We start from the raw sequence: 18012 nt of genomic DNA on the forward strand, positions 1-18012 counted from the left end.
ATTAATTATCTTGTTTATTTGTCATTTTTAATCACACCTTTCAACTCCCCTTAACCCCTCCCATCTATCCCTGAACAACACCCAGTTTTGATTATTTACATTTACATTTACATTTAAGTCATTTAGCAGACGCTCTTATCCAGAGCGACTTACAAATTAGTGCATTCACCTTATGACATCCAGTGGAACAGCCACTTTACAATAGTGCATCTAAATATTTTAAGGGGGGGGGGGGTGAGAAGGATTACTTTATCCTATCCTAGGTATTCCTTAAAGAGGTGGGGTTTCAGGTGTCTCCGGAAGGTGGTGATTGACTCCGCTGTCCTGGCGTCGTGAGGGCGTTTGTTCCACCATTGGGGAGCCAGAGCAGCGAACAGTTTTGACTGGGCTGAGCGGGAACTGTACTTCCTCAGTGGTAGGGAGGCGAGCAGGCCAGAGGTGGATGAACGCAGTGCCCTTATTTGGGTGTAGGGCCTGATCAGAGCCTGGAGGTACTGAGGTGCCGTTCCCCTCACAGCTCCGTAGGCAAGCACCATGGTCTTGTAGCGGATGTGAGCTTCAACTGGAAGCCAGTGGAGAGAGCGGAGGAGCGGGGTGACGTGAGAGAACTTGGGAAGGTTGAACACTAGACGGGCTGCGGCGTTCTGAATGAGTTGTAGGGGTTTAATGGCACAGGCAGGGAGCCCAGCCAACAGCGAGTTGCAGTAATGCAGACGGGAGATGACAAGTGCCTGGATTAGGACCTGCGCCGCTTCCTGTGTGAGGCAGGGTCGTACTCTGCGGATGTTGTAGAGCATGAACCTACAGGAACGGGCCACCGCCTTGATGTTAGTTGAGAACGACAGGGTGTTGTCCAGGATCACGCCAAGGTTCTTAGCGCTCTGGGAGGAGGACACAATGGAGTTGTCAACCGTGATGGCGAGATCATGGAACGGGCAGTCCTTCCCCGGGAGGAAGAGCAGCTCCGTCTTGCCGAAGTTCAGCTTGAGGTGGTGATCCGTCATCCACACTGATATGTCTGCCAGACATGCAGAGATGCGATTCGCCACCTGGTCATCAGAAGGGGGAAAGGAGAAGATTAATTGTGTGTCGTCTGCATAGCAATGATAGGAGAGACCATGTGAGGTTATGACAGAGCCAAGTGACTTGGTGTATAGCGAGAATAGGAGAGGGCCTAGAACAGAGCCCTGGGGGACACCAGTGGTGAGAGCGCGTGGTGAGGAGACAGATTCTCGCCACGCCACCTGGTAGGAGCGACCTGTCAGGTAGGACGCAATCCAAGCGTGGGCCGCGCCGGAGATGCCCAACTCGGAGAGGGTGGAGAGGAGGATCTGATGGTTCACAGTATCGAAGGCAGCCGATAGGTCTAGAAGGATGAGAGCAGAGGAGAGAGAGTTAGCTTTAGCGGTGCGGAGCGCCTCCGTGATACAGAGAAGAGCAGTCTCAGTTGAATGACTAGTCTTGAAACCTGACTGATTTGGATCAAGAAGGTCATTCTGAGAGAGATAGCGGGAGAGCTGACCAAGGACGGCACGTTCAAGAGTTTTGGAGAGAAAAGAAAGAAGGGATACTGGTCTGTAGTTGTTGACATCGGAGGGATCGAGTGTAGGTTTTTTCAGAAGGGGTGCAACTCTCGCTCTCTTAAAGACGGAAGGGACGTAGCCAGCGGTCAGGGATAAGTTGATGAGCGAGGTGAGGTAAGGGAGAAGGTCTCCGGAAATGGTCTGGAGAAGAGAGGAGGGGATAGGGTCGAGCGGGCAGGTTGTTGGGTGGCCGGCCGTCACAAGACGCGAGATTTCATCTGGAGAGAGAGGGAAGAAAGAGGTCAGAGCACAGGGAAGGGCAGTGTGAGCAGAACCAGCGGTGTCGTTTGACTTAGCAAACGAGGATCGGATGTCGTCGACCTTCTTTTCAAAATGGTTGACGAAGTCATCTGCAGAGAGGGAGGAGGGGGGGAGGGGGAGGAGGATTCAGGAGGGAGGAGAAGGTGGCAAAGAGCTTCCTAGGGTTAGAGGCAGATGCTTGGAATTTAGAGTGATAGAAAGTGGCTTTAGCAGCAGAGACAGAGGAGGAAAATGTAGAGAGGAGGGAGTGAAAGGATGCCAGGTCCGCAGGGAGGCGAGTTTTCCTCCATTTCCGCTCGGCTGCCCGGAGCCCTGTTCTGTGAGCTCGCAATGAGTCGTCAAGCCACGGAGCGGGAGGGGAGGACCGAGCCGGCCTGGAAGATAGGGGACATAGAGAGTCAAAGGATGCAGAAAGGGAGGAGAGAAGGGTTGAGGAGGCAGAATCAGGAGAAGCCTCAAACCTTGGAGAAGGTTTGAGCAGAGGGAAGAGATGATAGGATGGAAGAGGAGAGAGTAGCGGGGAGAGAGAGCGAAGGTTGGGACGGCGCGATACCATCCGAGTAGGGGCAGTGTGGAAGTGTTGGATGAGAGCGAGAGGGAAAAGGATACAAGGTAGTGGTCGGAGACTTGGAGGGGAGTTGCAATGAGGTTAGTGGAAGAACAGCATCTAGTAAAGATGAGGTCGAGCGTATTGCCTGCCTTGTGAGTAGGGGGGCAAGGTGAGAGGGTGAGGTCAAAAGAGGAGAGTTGTGGAAAGAAGGAGGCAGAGAGGAATGAGTCAAAGGTAGACGTGGGGAGGTTAAAGTCGCCCAGAACTGTGAGAGGTGAGCCGTCCTCAGGAAAGGAGCTTATCAAGGCATCAAGCTCATTGATGAACTCTCCGAGGGGACCTGGAGGGCGATAAATGATAAGGATGTTAAGCTTGAAAGGGCTGGTAACTGTGACAGCATGAAATTCAAAGGAGGCGATAGACAGATGGGTAAGGGGAGAAAGAGAGAATGACCACTTGGGAGAGATAAGGATCCCGATGCCACCACCCCGCTGACCAGAAGCTCTCGGGGTGTGCGAGAACACGTGGGCGGACGAAGAGAGAGCAGTAGGAGTAGCATTGTTATCTGTGGTGATCCATGTTTCTGTCAGTGCCAAGAAGTCGAGGGACTGGAGGGAGGCATAGGCTGAAATGAACTCTGCCTTGTTGGCTGCAGATCGGCAGTTCCAGAGGCTACCGGAGACCTGGAACCCCACGTGGGTCGTGCGCGCTGGGACCACCAGATTAGGGTGGCAGCGGCCACGCGGTGTGGAGAGTTTGTATGGTCTGTGCAGAGAGGAGAGAACAGGGATAGACAGACACATAGTTGACAGTCTACAGAAGAGGCTACGCTAATGCAAGGAGATTGGAATGACAAGTGGACTACACGTCTCGAATGTTCAGAAAGTTAAGCTTACGTAGCAAGAATCTTATTGACTAAAATGATTAAAATGATACAGTACTGCTGAAGTAGGCTAGCTGGCAGTGGCTGCGTTGTTGACTTTGTAGGCTAGCTGGCAGTGGCTGCGTTGTTAACACTACACTAATCAAGTCGTTCCGTTGAGTGTAATAGTTTCTACAGTGCTGCTATTCGGGGGCTAGCTGGCTAGCTAGCAGTGTTGATTACGTTACGTTGCGTTAAAAGAACGACAATAGCTGGCTAGCTAACCTAGAAAATCGCTCTAGACTACACAATTATCTTTGATACACAGACGGCTATGTAGCTAGCTATGTAGCTAGCTACGATCAAACAAATCAAACCGTTGTGCTGTAATGAAATTAAATGAAAAATGTGATACTACCTGTGGAGCGAAGCAGAATGCGACCGGGTTGTTGAGTGCGGAAGTTCTATTCAGTAGACGTTGGCTAGCTGTTGGCTAGCTAGCAGTGTCTCCTACGTTAAGGACGACAAATAGCTGGCTAGCTAACCTCGATAAATTAAGATAATCACTCTAAGACTACACGCTCTAAACTACACAATTATCTTGGATACGAAGACAGCAAAGACAACTATGTAGCTAGCTAACACTACACTAATCAAGTCGTTCAGTTGAGTGTAATAGTTTCTACAGTGCTGCTATTCGGTAGAAGGTGGATGTTTGCTAGCTGGCTAGCTGCTGGGCAGATAGCAGTGTAGACTACGTTAGGACGACAAAATACGAAGTTGCAATAGAAGTGCTGACTGTTTCACTTTGCTGTCCTCTTTCTTTTCCTTTTTCTTCTGTCCTTCTTTTGTCCTTATTTTGTCTTCCTTTCTTCTGTTAACTAGATATTTTATTAGACATATAAAGTATTTTCAAACTGTGATATGATGTTTCACAAATGTCCTGAACCTATGTACTCATAGTTTCTACAGATTAACATTTCAAAGGAAACACCGAAGTTTGTGGAAATGTGAAGTGAATGTAGGAGAATATAACACATTAGAGCTGGTAAAAGATAATACACAAAGGAAAATCCACGCGTTTTTTTGTCTTTTTTGTATCATCATCTTTGACATGTAAGAGAAAGGCCATAATGATTATTCCAGCCCAGGCACAATTTCGATTTTGGCCACTAGATGGCAGCAGTGTGCGTGTAAAGTTTTAGACTGATCCAATGAACAATTGTATTTCTGTTCAAAATGTTGTATCAAGACTGCCCAAATGTGCTTAATTGGTTCATTAATAACTTTTCAAGTTCATTACTTAAACAATAGCATGGTATTATTTCACTGTAATAGTTACTGCAAATTGGACAGTGCAGTTAGATTAACAATAATTTCAGCTTTCTGCCAATATCAGATAAGTCTATGTCCTGGGAAATGTTCTTATTACGACCTTTGGACTCATCCATTGCTCGTGTTTCTTGGCCCAATCAAGTCTTTTCTTCTTATTGGTGTGTTTTAGTAGTGGTTTCTTGGCAGCAATTTGACTATGAAGGCCAGATTCACGCAGTCTCCGATGAACAGCTGATGTTGAGATGTGTCTGTTACTTGAACTATGTGAAGCATTTATTCAGGCTGCAGTAAACTCTAATGAACTTGTCCTCTGCAGCAGAGGTAACTCTGGGTCTTCCTTTCCCGTAGCGGTACTCATGAGAGCCAGTTTCATCGTAGCGCTTTGTGGTTTTTGCAATTGCACTTGAAGAAACGTTCCGTATTGACTGACCTTGTCTTAAAGTAATGATGGTCTGTCATTAATCTTTGCTTGTTTGAGCTGTTCTTGCCATTATATGATCTTATTCTTTTACAAAATAGGGCTATCTTCTGTATACCACCCCTACCTTGTCACAACACAACTGATTGACTCAAACACATTAAGAAAATAAATTCCACAAATAACTTTTAACAAGCTAAACCTGTTAATTGAAATGCATTCCAGGTGACTATGTCATGAAGCTGGTTGAGAGAATGTCAAGAGTGTGCAAAGCTTTCATCAAGGCAGCTTTGGCTACTTTGAAGAATCTCAAATATAAAATACATTTGTTTACTACATGATTCCATATGTGTTATTTAATAAATAAAAAAATGTAAACAACCAACATGTATATGTTCCTGTTGTCGTGTCTTTGGCTATGTCGGATTAAGTTATATGACATGCTATTCTATAAACTAATTTCTCTGTGATTAATATTACCGGATTGAGCTAATTATGTAAATGTAAATAACTAGAGAGTCGGGCACCGCAAAATAATATTTATAGAGCTGTTATCTTCTGAATGAACTCTTAAAGACCTAGTAATATGGGGCCTCCCGGGTGGCGCAGTGGTTAAGGGCGCTGTACTGCAGCGCCAGCCGTGCCACCAGAGACTCTGGGTTCGTACCCAGGCTCAGTCGTAACCGGCTGTGACCGGGAGGTCCGTGGGGCGAAGTATAATTGGCCTGGCGTCGTCCGGGTTAGGGAGGGTTTTGCCGGTAGGGATATCCTTGTCTCATCGCGCACCAGCGACTCCTGAGGTGGGCCGGGCGCAGTGCGTACAAACCAAGGTTGCCAGGTTCACGGTGTTTCCTCCGACACATTTGTGCGGCTGGCTTCCGGGTTGGATGCAAGCTGTTTTAAGAAGCAGTGCGGCTTGGTTAGGTTGTGTATTGGAGGACGCATGACTTTCAACCTTCGTCTCTCCCGAGCCTATACGGGAGTTGTAGCGATGAGACAAGATAGTAGCTATTAAACAATTGGAAACCACAAAATTGGGGAGAAAGAGGGGTAAAATAAAAAAAATCTATATTTTTTTAAAGACCTAGTAATATTTTACATCAATAGTAGTCAATACATTTACATTACATTTAAGTCATTTAGCAGACGCTCTTATCCAGAGCGACATCTTAATTCAGTCTCATATGAAAGTTCTAATTTCTTGGTTATCTGCATGAACCCTGGCTAACAAGTTGAATCAGCAATAGAAAATTGGGTTTAATTATTTTTTCACTAAATACCTAACTAATTACACAGAATTACACATAATTAAATCATAACTTGATTACAAATTACATCATAAAGGAAAACGTCCCTATCGGGCAGAACAGATATGACAGCTTGTTACACAAAAGAAAAGGGTCTGGGTTTGAGTGAAAGAGCGGGAAGACTGACGAACAAAGGACGAAGCTGTGCTATCGTAAATACAGTATCTTATGCATTCTAAATTCTGCCCATTTGGAAAAACGAAAATGCAATAAATATTTACTCGGTAAGTTGGTGGTAGATGGATGTCTGTGTTGTCCAACCGAGTCCTTTGCCCTTTGAAGAATGTCTCTGGTTGTCAATTGGATATGTTGGGGTAACGTTGTTGTGTGATAGATGGGATACTCTGTCTGTTTCTTCCTAACCCTCGTTTGCAGCGACTGTTGCTAACTCAACGTCTAGGAGGTATCACTTCTGTAGTGAATAAGAGTTCAAAGTTCATACCATTCGCAACCAAAGCTCACGCTGATGTTGGCATTGTTCTGTAGTTATTATCTGAACCATTCTGACATCGGACCGTCGTCCCCACATCCTCGGAACAGGAGGTTATATTGTAGTCCAGGGCTTATATAGGAAGGGAGAGGAGGGCGTGGAGAGGAGGGCGTGTTTGAAAAGTTTTACAGCCCACGTCCCTTCACAGGGGCGGGCCACTGATTGAGCAGAGCCCTATCTAATGTAAAACCCAAATCTCACATTTTATAAGCTAAAATCACATTTCATCCCATCACAAATAATGTCATATTCAAACATTTAAATTGAACAACAATTCCACGTGAATCCGATAACTCTGATGTGTAGACTTTCCACTGTAGACTTTATATCATCTTATCATTGATGAGAATGTTTCAGATGACAACCGAACCGACATCATATTCATTAAGTACCACCGCATATGTTCAATTGGTCGGATTACTAGAATATAGTTAATTTCCCCCCACCTTCTGATGTTCCCAGTATCCCTATGTTAACCAAGGGTTTTGCAAATGTAACATCAGTAGGGTAGATAGAGGAAAAAGGGGGGAAGAGGTATTTATGACTGTCATAAACCGACCTGCCAGGCCAACGCCATGACACTGCGAGTCTCACCTTTCCACAGAGGGCTCATATTAGTGTTATCCAAACTCTTCAGATGCTATAGACAGAAGTTGGCAGATCAGCTATACCTACTTCAGAATAGTTCCAACGCCCTTGTGGGGGTTGTAGAGCTAAACAGTGAACACCATCATGTTCGTGAGAGTCTCATCTTTCCATAGCGTCCGAACGGTATCTAGACCAAACCGTTCGGACGTTACCAATGATTTTGTAAGAAGATCGATTTTCTGGATGTCTCATGGTCTGTCAAACATCGCAATATCACTGTCACCTTTCACAGCAGATGTGGAAGAGCAACATCGGTGGATGTTGTAGAATGAGAAATCTCTAGCTTAAACTGACAGATTTTTCTGGTGATTTTGTTATTAAGCTAATCCGATTTCTGTGGGAGTACGAACATCGACTCACACACAATTTCTGTATATTACATTTACAACCTCTCATATTTGCATGAATCCATAATTAATGTATCTATTCATAAGATTATGTATCCCATTATGATCCAGATAGATTAATAATGTGAAATAGAGAAACATTTATGATCTTATTATGGGTGCTAAAGAACAAGCTGAAGACCTGTGTGACATAGTTCAATGCTACATTACATCCAAAGTGGTTTGTCCATGTCTCCCACTCATTTTACAACCTCCAAATTACTGGGGGAATGTATTGCTGGAGTGATCCTTGACTTTTTCAACAATAGGGATAACGTACACAGAAGACAGCAACGCTATAAACCTGCCCATCTCATTCGCTCACTAAGGCTAGCGAACGCAGCCCCTCTCTCCAGCACACAGTGCCTGGCTGTGAATGATCCTCCTTCTCTTTAACACCTACACATTAAATAGGCTATTGAGTGAGGGGAACCTCTTCCTTTTGTGTGGGGTTAGCAACTGAAAGAAAATGTGAAAAGCCGACTAAAAGAGCTTCAAACATGATTATTGTTGCTGTAGGGTTGCACTGTGGCCTTCACCAATGGTATTTAGGCAGTACGAAATACATATCTATATTTCATTCAACATTCTGTCTCTCTCTTTACTATATGTGATGCATCAACTTAAATAATGCATTTATAAAGTGTAGAATAAAAACTGTGTGCGTATTGGAGATTAAATGGTAACCTGCTGAGAAGAAACAATCTTCCATCAAATCAAACCCATACCTTGATATGGCTCTCTCATCCATTCATAAATCAATAGTCATTCCGCAGCATGCTCATCTTTAGTTTAGGAGAATATTGCAGTGCTGCATATTTCGCAAAATACAGTACAGTCTTAAGACAAAAAGGGTTACAAAAGGGTTTTTCGGCTGTCCCCATAGGATAACCCTTTTTGGTTCCAGTTAGAACCCAAAAGGGTTCCATGTAGAACCCTCTGTCGAAAAATATTCTACATGGAACCGAATGGGTTCTACCTGCAACTAAAAAGGGCTCTTCAAAGTGTTCTCCTATGGCAGGGTTCCCCAACTTGCAGCCCGCATGGAACCTAACTGAGGACCTTCTGTGATGAGGAAGTCATTGTTTTGGCCCAGATGAAGCCAAGCTGCATTCAGAAAAAGTAAGTACCAATTCATGTTCTGTTGATTGAGCATTGTTTGAAATGAAGTTGTAGGGGATGGAGCAAATTACACAGTAATAAGCATAATTAGCACCATAAAGTCCTTTACTGATTTCAATGTAGCAAATTGCCTCCCTATATGTCATATTCCTATTACTTTTCCAATGAGCGAGAGCAAGAGAGATCGTATTTTTTTTACTATGGTGTATTTAGAAGTTATACTCCCTGAAGTCTTTGAAATCGATTTGTGAACATTGTTTTGAGCGTTTTTTCCCAGTTATGGTTTTGCTTCCAATGAATTCAAATTAAGAGGAACACACAATCTTCACAGTTTTTTATTTCAACCTGGTTAAACTTTTGTACTGTTTATTAACAACCACAACAATTTCCCCTTGTTTCGCTCTCTACCTTAACATCTCTCCTTTCAAATTCATGCGTCCCTCCTATCTGTGTCTCATAGGCTTCCACTACAAAGGGACTCCAGACACTTTCAACTATCTTCCACTGATCTCCTCTTGCAGATACTGACCCATGTGGGATCCCTCTACTAACCACTTTCCAGAACCACTCTGGGGCTGGAAGGCAGAGCGATAAAGAGAGCCCCTGGCTTTACTCGGGCCTTACCGGGCCTCTGTGCCTCTGTCTCTGCCTTAGCAGTGAGAGACAGAAAGGGGCTTCAAAGTGGGTTTGAAATCGCCTTTTGTCAATCTATAGAATATTATACTTCAGTCTTACTGTCCATCTGTTGACCTATAATGAGAGCATTATAGGAAAATATGGCTGGAAAATCATCTCAATGCAATGTAAATTGTGTTTCATTTTCTCGCCAAAGGAATCTGATAAATGCAGGAGCCCAGAGAGGCTCTCAATGGTGTGCATACTGGGAGCAGAGTCAGGTGCAGGAGAGCAGAGAGTTGTGAACCGGTGCACACTTTATTTAGGCAGGAGAAACCAACAGTCGGACGCCACTGCGTTGAAACCTCCATCCAATATGCCAAAGTGCAAAAACGCACAAACAGTCACAACAATAAAGTACAAACAAATAAACATACCTCGTGAATATAAAACACGGAATAAATGCACACCAGAATTAGCGCGTCAAAAATGACACATAACACGAAACAATCACACACAAAGACATGAGGGGGAACAGAGGAATAAATACATGTAGTGTGATTGGGGAATGAAGTTGTATGAGTACCGCTACGGGAAAGGAAGACCCAGAGAGCTTGAGTGTAATCCATCAGTTAACCTCTTGCTCCTACCTGGCACGCAGGCGTCCCATCTAGAGCTCTGGAAATGCAAATGCACTACGCTAAATGCTAATAGGATTAGTTCAAACTCAAACGTTCATTAAAATACACATGCAGGGTATTGAATTAAAGCTACACTCGTTGTGAATCCAGGCAACAAGTCAGATTTTTAAAATGCTTTTCGGCGAAAGCATGAGAAGCTATTATCTGATAGCATGTAACACCCCAAAAGACCCGCAGGGGACGTAAACAAAATAATTAGCATAGTCGGCGCTACACAAACCGCACAAATAAAATATAAAAAATGAATTACCTTTGACCATCTTCTTTGTTGGCACTCCTAGATGTCCCATATTCACTATTGGGTCTTTTTTTCGATTAAATCGGTCCATATATATCCTAGATATCCATCTATGAAGACTGTGTGATAAACGGAAAAAAATAGCGTTTCATAACGTATCGTCATTTTTTTAAACTCAAAAAGTCGACGATAAACTTTCACAAAACACTTCGAAATACTTTTGTAATGCAACTTTAGGTATTAGTACACTTAATAAGCGATAAAATTCATCAGGAGACGATGTAACTTCTATAGCTTTCGGTCTCGAAAAGATGTCTGGAGAGAGCTGGACCAAAACATCCGATCAGAGACCGGAGGGAATCGATTCCCTTGATTCAGTTTGACCAAGAATCAAAGCTGAATCAAATGAAAAGACTCTAGACATCGTGTGGAAGCTGTAGGCACTGAAACCTCGGCCTCATGTAATTCGGTTCACTTTGAACAATTCCTGGAAGTGGCGCAAGGATATTTATTTCCATTTTCAGTGATCAGATTTTCTTGCACTTTTCGATGAAACGCACGTTCTGTTATAGTCACAGCCGTGATTTAACCAGTTTTATAAATGTCTGAGTGTTTTCTATCCACACATACTAATCATTTGCATATACTATATTCCTGGCCTGAGTAGCAGGGCACTGAAATGTTGCGCGATTTTTAACAGAATGTTCGAAAAAGTAGAGGGTCGACTGAAGAGGTTAAAGGAAAATATACTGTATCAGGTTCTTTCTGGGCTGCATCTCAATCCACTGCATCCGCCAATGCCACCCTTCCGCAGCTGCGGTGAAAGGTGGCAGAGCTAGAATGGTGTTTGTCAGACCATGAGACATCCCCAAAAAATTTGGTCTTCTTAAGAAAACGTTGGTAGCATCCAAATGTTTTGGTCACATTTTGCTCTACAACTTCTGTCTCTAGCGTCCAGACAGTTTGGGCTACAGACTATGGAAAGGTGAGACTCTCATGTAGCCATGTACCAGTATTCAGACCCCTTGAATTTTTCCACAACATTACAGCTTTATTCTAAAATGGATTAAATAAACATTTTATCCGTCAATCTACAAACATTTCCCCATAATGACAAAGTGACAGCAGGTTTCTATACATTTTTGCCAATAAAATATGTATTTTTTTTACATAAGTATTCAGACACTTTGCTATGAGAGGTAGAGTTAAAGTGACTATGCATAGATAATAAACAGAGAGTAGAAGTAGTGTAAATAAGGGGACGGGGTGGTGGGGTAGGACAATGCAAATAGTGTGGGTAGTCTATTTCAATAACTGTTCAGGAGTCTTTTGGAGGTAGAAGCTGTTAAAGCGTCCAGGATAGAGTCCCGCTCCTTGAAAGCGGCAGCTCTAACCTTTAGCTCAGTGTGGATGTAATCCTGTAATCCTGCAATCCATGGCTTCCGGTTGGGGTATGTACAGTGCCTTGCGAAAGTATTCGGCCCCCTTGAACTTTGCGACCTTTTGCCACATTTCAGGCTTCAAACATAGACATAAAAACGGTATTTTTTTGTGAGGAATCAACAACAAGTGGGACACAATCATGAAGTGGAACGACATTTATTGGATATTTCAAACTTTTTTAACAAATCAAAAACTGAAAAATTGGGCGTGCAAAATTATTCAGCCCCTTTACTTTCAGTGCAGCAAACTCTCTCCAGAAGTTCAGTGAGGATCTCTGAATGATCCAATGTTGACCTAAATGACTAATGATGATAAATACAATCCACCTGTGTGTAATCAAGTCTCCGTATAAATGCACCTGCACTGTGATAGTCTCAGAGGTCCGTTAAAAGCGCAGAGAGCATCATGAAGAACAAGGAACACACCAGGCAGGTCCGAGATACTGTTGTGAAGAAGTTTAAAGCCGGATTTGGATACAAAAAGATTTCCCAAGCTTTAAACATCCCAAAGAGCACTGTGCAAGCGATAATATTGAAATGGAAGGAGTATCAGACCACTGCAAATCTACCAAGACCTGGCCGTCCCTCTAAACTTTCAGCTCATACAAGGAGAAGACTGATCAGAGATGCAGCCAAGAGGCCCATGATCACTCTGGATGAACTGCAGAGATCTACAGCTGAGGTGGGAGACTCTGTCCATAGGACAACAATCAGTCGTATATTGCACAAATCTGGCCTTTATGGAAGAGTAGCAAGAAGAAAGCCATTTCTTAAAGATATCCATAAAAAGTGTTGTTTAAAGTTTGCCACAAGCCACCTGGGAGACACACCAAACATGTGGAAGAAGGTGCTCTGGTCAGATGAAACCAAAATTGAACTTTTTGGCAACAATGCAAAACGTTATGTTTGGCGTAAAAGCAACACAGGGCATCACCCTGAACACACCATCCCCACTGTCAAACATGGTGGTGGAAGCATCATGGTTTGGGCCTGCTTTTCTTCAGCAGCGACAGGGAAGATGGTTAAAATTGATGGTAAGATGGATGGAGCCAAATACAGGACCCTTCTGGAAGAAAACCTGATGGAGTCTGCAAAAGACCTGAGACTGGGACAGAGATTTGTCTTCCAACAAGACAATGATCCAAAACTTAAAGCAAAATCTACAATGGAATGGTTCAAAAATAAACATATCCAGGTGTTAGAATGGCCAAGTCAAAGTCCAGACCTGAATCCAATCGAGAATCTGTGGAAAGAACTGAAAACTGCTGTTCACAAATGCTCTCCATCCAACCTCACTGAGCTCGAGCTGTTTTGCAAGGAGGAATGGGAAAAAATTTCAGTCTCTCGAAGTGCAAAACTGATAGAGACATACCCCGTGCGACTTACAGCTGTAATCGCAGCAAAAGGTGGCGCTACAAAGTATTAACTTAAGGGGGCTGAATAATTTTGCACGCCCAATTTATCAGTTTTTGATTTGTTAAAAAAGTTTGAAATATCCAATAAATGTCGTTCCACTTCATGATTGTGTCCCACTTGTTGTTGATTCTTCACAAAAAATACAGTTTTATATCTTTATGTTTGAAGCCTGAAATGTGGCAAAAGGTCGCAAAGTTCAAGGGGGCCGAATACTTTCGCAAGGCACTGTATGTACGGTCACTGTGGGGACGACATCATTGATGCACTTATTAATGAAGCCAGTGACTGATGTGATGTACTCCTCAATAACTTTGGAAGAATTCCGGAACAATTTCCATTCTAGTAGAGTGGCCAGACGGAAGCCAGTTAAAAAGATGAGAGGCCTGTCATTTTCACCATAGGTACACTTCAACTATGACAGACAAAATGAGAAAAATAAATCTTATTAAAACTTATTTTCCAAATAAATGAATACATTTTCCTACAATGTGATTTTCTGGATTTTCTTTTCTCATTTTGTCTGTCATAGTTGAAGTGTACCTATGATGTAAATTACAGGCCTCTCTCATGTTTTTAAGTGGGAGAACTTGCACAATTGGTGGCTGACTAAATACTTTTTTGCCCCACTGTATCATCCTTTCATAATCCAGCCAATGTATTCCTGGCCCCTAGCATTCACAGCCCTGCTTTTTAGGGGGGTGGTCTGGGGGTCACGGTGGGCTAGACACATTCATAAAACCATGCTTTTGAGATAGACAAGGACTTTTTATGGGCATAATTTGAAATTGGCACTGGGGGGGTTAAAGTGGAGGGGTGTAGAGAGGAACGATTAGGGGGTAGATTGAGTGTTTGTGAAGCTCAGTTGGCTGGTTCCTAATGGAACTATATGTTGAACTTGTACTGTTCATTTATTACCCAGTGTAGCAGGAGTAGACAGGTGGGGAGTTAGGGGGTGGAGCGTTATGGGGGGCAGTTCCAGAGGTATTTTTCTTTGCCAAAAAGTTCTCTCGTCTTTCTCAAATAGCTGGGCATAATACCCCCCTCCACTAGTAGGCACAGAGCAAAAAGAACAAGGGAGAGAAAGGAATATAGAGTAGACACCTGCATGTCTAATTTAACACATATTAGTCCACAGTCCTCTCGTGATGTACTGTACAGGCTCGGCCATTTGTTTTATACAACATGTAAATTGCAATCAATCACAGATGCGATACATTATGGATAATATCCAATAAAGTCTGAGAGGAACGTTACTGAGGCAAGCAGAATCCCTCCGCAACTCCTCTGAGAGCATTAGCATTTTAACCCTGTGGGCAGAAATTGGTATTTGAAGGTGAGAGAGCGAGAGACAGAGAGAGAGTGAGAGGCCGAAGCCATTTGGATTTAGCCTTTAGTTTCCAAGATTATTTTCAAAGTGTTATATTATAGAAGGTTATAGATGCCATAAACTCAATTTCCCCGAAAGATAAAAGAAAGCTAAATGTATTTTGCCTGTGATCAAAGCACTTTATTTTTTGTTTTCTTCATTCCTGGAAAGGTGTTGAGGGGTTGAGGCATGTCAGTTTACTGCATTTTCAACCATGTGTTATGTATTGGGGGGGAGACCTCGTGGCAATTGGGTAAGGGGTTCTCCTACTGTGCCGGGGTACAAGGGCTCTCAGGGTCATTTCATGCACACATCACCTCTCTCTAACCCAACTGCATTTTAAATGCGAAAGTATTGTAATGCATGCCTTCTCTTTGTCTTGCCCTCGCTATCTCTCTCTAGCTTTTCCCTCTGACTACAGTTGAAGTTTGTGTGTGTTCACGCATGCATGCATTAAACTTCAACTGTAGACAGAGAGAAAAGGTATGCGCGAACAGACACACAACGTTCCATTATGGTTACCGATCATATAATCCAAAGTGTCTAATCAGAGCTCTCCATTCTGAAACTTAATGGGATACTTCAGGATATTGTCAAAGAAGCCCTGTATCTACTTCCCCAGTGTCACATGAACTTGTAGATACCATTTTTATGTCTCTGCATGTAGCTTGAAGGAAGTTGCTTACTATCGTTAGCTCAACTGCTAACTACGGTGAGCGCAATGACTGGAAATCTATGGTAACATGCATGCATGCAGTTATATAGCACTGGCTCACAAAACTACCTTCAACTTCCTTCATACTGGATGCAGACACATAAAAATGGTATCCATGAGTTCATCTGACTCTGGGGAAGTAGATAAAGGGCTTAATTGCCAAAATCCCAAAGTATCCCTGTAACCTAAACCAACTTCTGATTGGTGGGAAGTTACCAACGACCTCTGTTCCAGTAATGGGATTGGTTGAGCAGAATAGACAAAGGGAGACAGAGTAATCATGGCTATGGTGACCGGGTTAATTTGAGCTGTCTCTCTCCCAGAGAAAGGTAGTCTTTGAGATGTGACACTTCCTAGATATTATCTCATCTTCTCCACCATAATGACATCTGTGGGCTCCTTTCCTATTATTTTCCAGAAATGTGACATCTAAAAATAACACAAAGTATTCTGGGAATTAAGGGAGAATATTGCTCATATTTCCTGAGTGAGATCTAACTACTGGGATACGGCGGGGTTTAGGTCATATTGGACAGTCTTGTTCCGATGAATTTAATCTAATGTACATATACAGCAGTCTTTCTATTATAAGTATGCTTCAGATTAAAAAGGCTTTGAAACCTTCTGTCCATACCGAGGCTAAAATGCAAGAAAATAAAAAATGTTGTGTCCATAATAATAACTTGATTTGCAGAAGAGACAAAACAGGGCATATTCTGTCTCGTGAAGATTTAATGAAAAGTGAAGAAAATTACCCTCAAGGTTAAAGCAGCAATGAGTCTCAAATGTTTTGCCTCCCGAGTGGCACAGCAGTCTAAGGCACTGCATCTCAGTGCAAGAGGTGTCACTACAGTCGCTGGTTCACATCCAGCCGTGATTTTAGAGTCCCATAGGGCAGCGCACAATTGGCCCTGTGTCGGCTGGAGTAGGCCGTCATTGTGAGTAAGAATTTGTTCTTAACTGATTTGCTTGGTAAAATAAAAAAAATTAAGGTGATTATCATGAAAGGCTCCCCCATCGGAGCTTTTAAGGAGTATCAGAGCTGAACCGTGGAACCATGGGACGCCTCACAACCACACAGGTCAATGCCATTATGAATGGCCTACTGTTGAAAGCAAAGCACTTCCTTAAAACGAATTAGAATACATTTTATTCTGCCACTATTTCAGCCCCTGAGCGTGGTGGCTTGACTTTCTAAATCCACCAGCCCGTCACTCTCCTTTTCCTCTATACCGGTCATGCTGAAAACATTTTATTGTGGTCGTCGAGCAGTGCTGCCTCGAAAGGAGAAAAGGAAAAAGAATGTGTTGGGGTTTTGAGAGAGACAAAATAAAGAGAGAGAGGACAAAGAAGAGGGCGGCAAAAAATGGTGGCTTTTAAAAAGGTTTTTGCAAAACCATTTGGCATTGACAAGGAAAAAGAGAAAGAGGTGGGAAAGGAAAAAAAAGTCTGGTATCAGAGCTAAGATGGCGCCTTGAATATGGCGGCTCCAAATATCTCATGAAACTAACTACTGTAAATAATACCACTTTTCACGGACGCTGATCTGCTCACTCGTGAGCAATAACATCAAAGTTTGATAAAAACCCAAAACACATTTAAGGCTTGACAAATACTACCAAACCTGTGAACGTTGGATCATCTGAACACACACCTCTGTAAACGTGGAGAACCAAGTGCAAAAATAAAACAGCTGGACTCAATATCTATGCCTTTCACCTGCTAACAACAATAAATAAGAAACTAGACGTACTTGGCTTACTCCATAAAGATATAAAGGAGATGAAGATGAGACTTGAAATGAGTGATGAAAAAGCAGTGACTCTAGAGATACAAACTAACCAGCTAAAAGCTCCTGTGAATACTATCGAAACTAACGTTATCAAACAAAAAAGAGAGAACAAGTTTCTAAGAGAATCCTTACTTGAAATACGAAAACCATCTACAGTTTGCAAAAATATCTGGTGTTTACTGGTATCCAAGAGAAGGAGGGTGAAAATCCAAACCATGTAGTGAAGTTAACCTTTTAACATGAGAGTTCCAAATATCTCTAACGGTCGCCACAGCGTGAGGTTTTTTTTTCAATTTCAAATTATTACCTAACAACAGTTTAAATTGAGGTGGGTTCTGCCTCCTCATTGATTCAGGGTAGCTGGGGCGGCAGGGTAGCCTAGTGGTTAGAGTGTTGGACTAGTAACCGGAAAGTTGCAAGTTCAAAACCCACTTAAAAAGATGAGTTACACTTCAAGGTACACTTCAACTATGACAGACAAAATGAGAAAAAAAACAGAAAATCACATTGTAGGATTTTTTATGAATTTATTTGCAAATTATGGTGGAAAATAAGTATTAAAATAAGTAAAATAAGTATTTGGTCAAAGTTTATCTCAATACTTTGTTATATACCCTTTGTTGGCAATGACAGAGGACAAACGTTTGATGGTATTTTGGCCCATTCCTCCATGCAGATCTCCTCTAGAGCAGTGATATTTTGGGGATGTTGCTGGGCAACACAGATTTTCAACTCCCTCCAAAGGTTTTCTATGGGGTTGCAACC

The sequence above is a fragment of the Oncorhynchus gorbuscha genome, linkage group LG21 (assembly GCF_021184085.1).
Source record: "Oncorhynchus gorbuscha isolate QuinsamMale2020 ecotype Even-year linkage group LG21, OgorEven_v1.0, whole genome shotgun sequence".
In the NCBI taxonomy this organism is placed as follows: domain Eukaryota; kingdom Metazoa; phylum Chordata; class Actinopteri; order Salmoniformes; family Salmonidae; genus Oncorhynchus; species Oncorhynchus gorbuscha.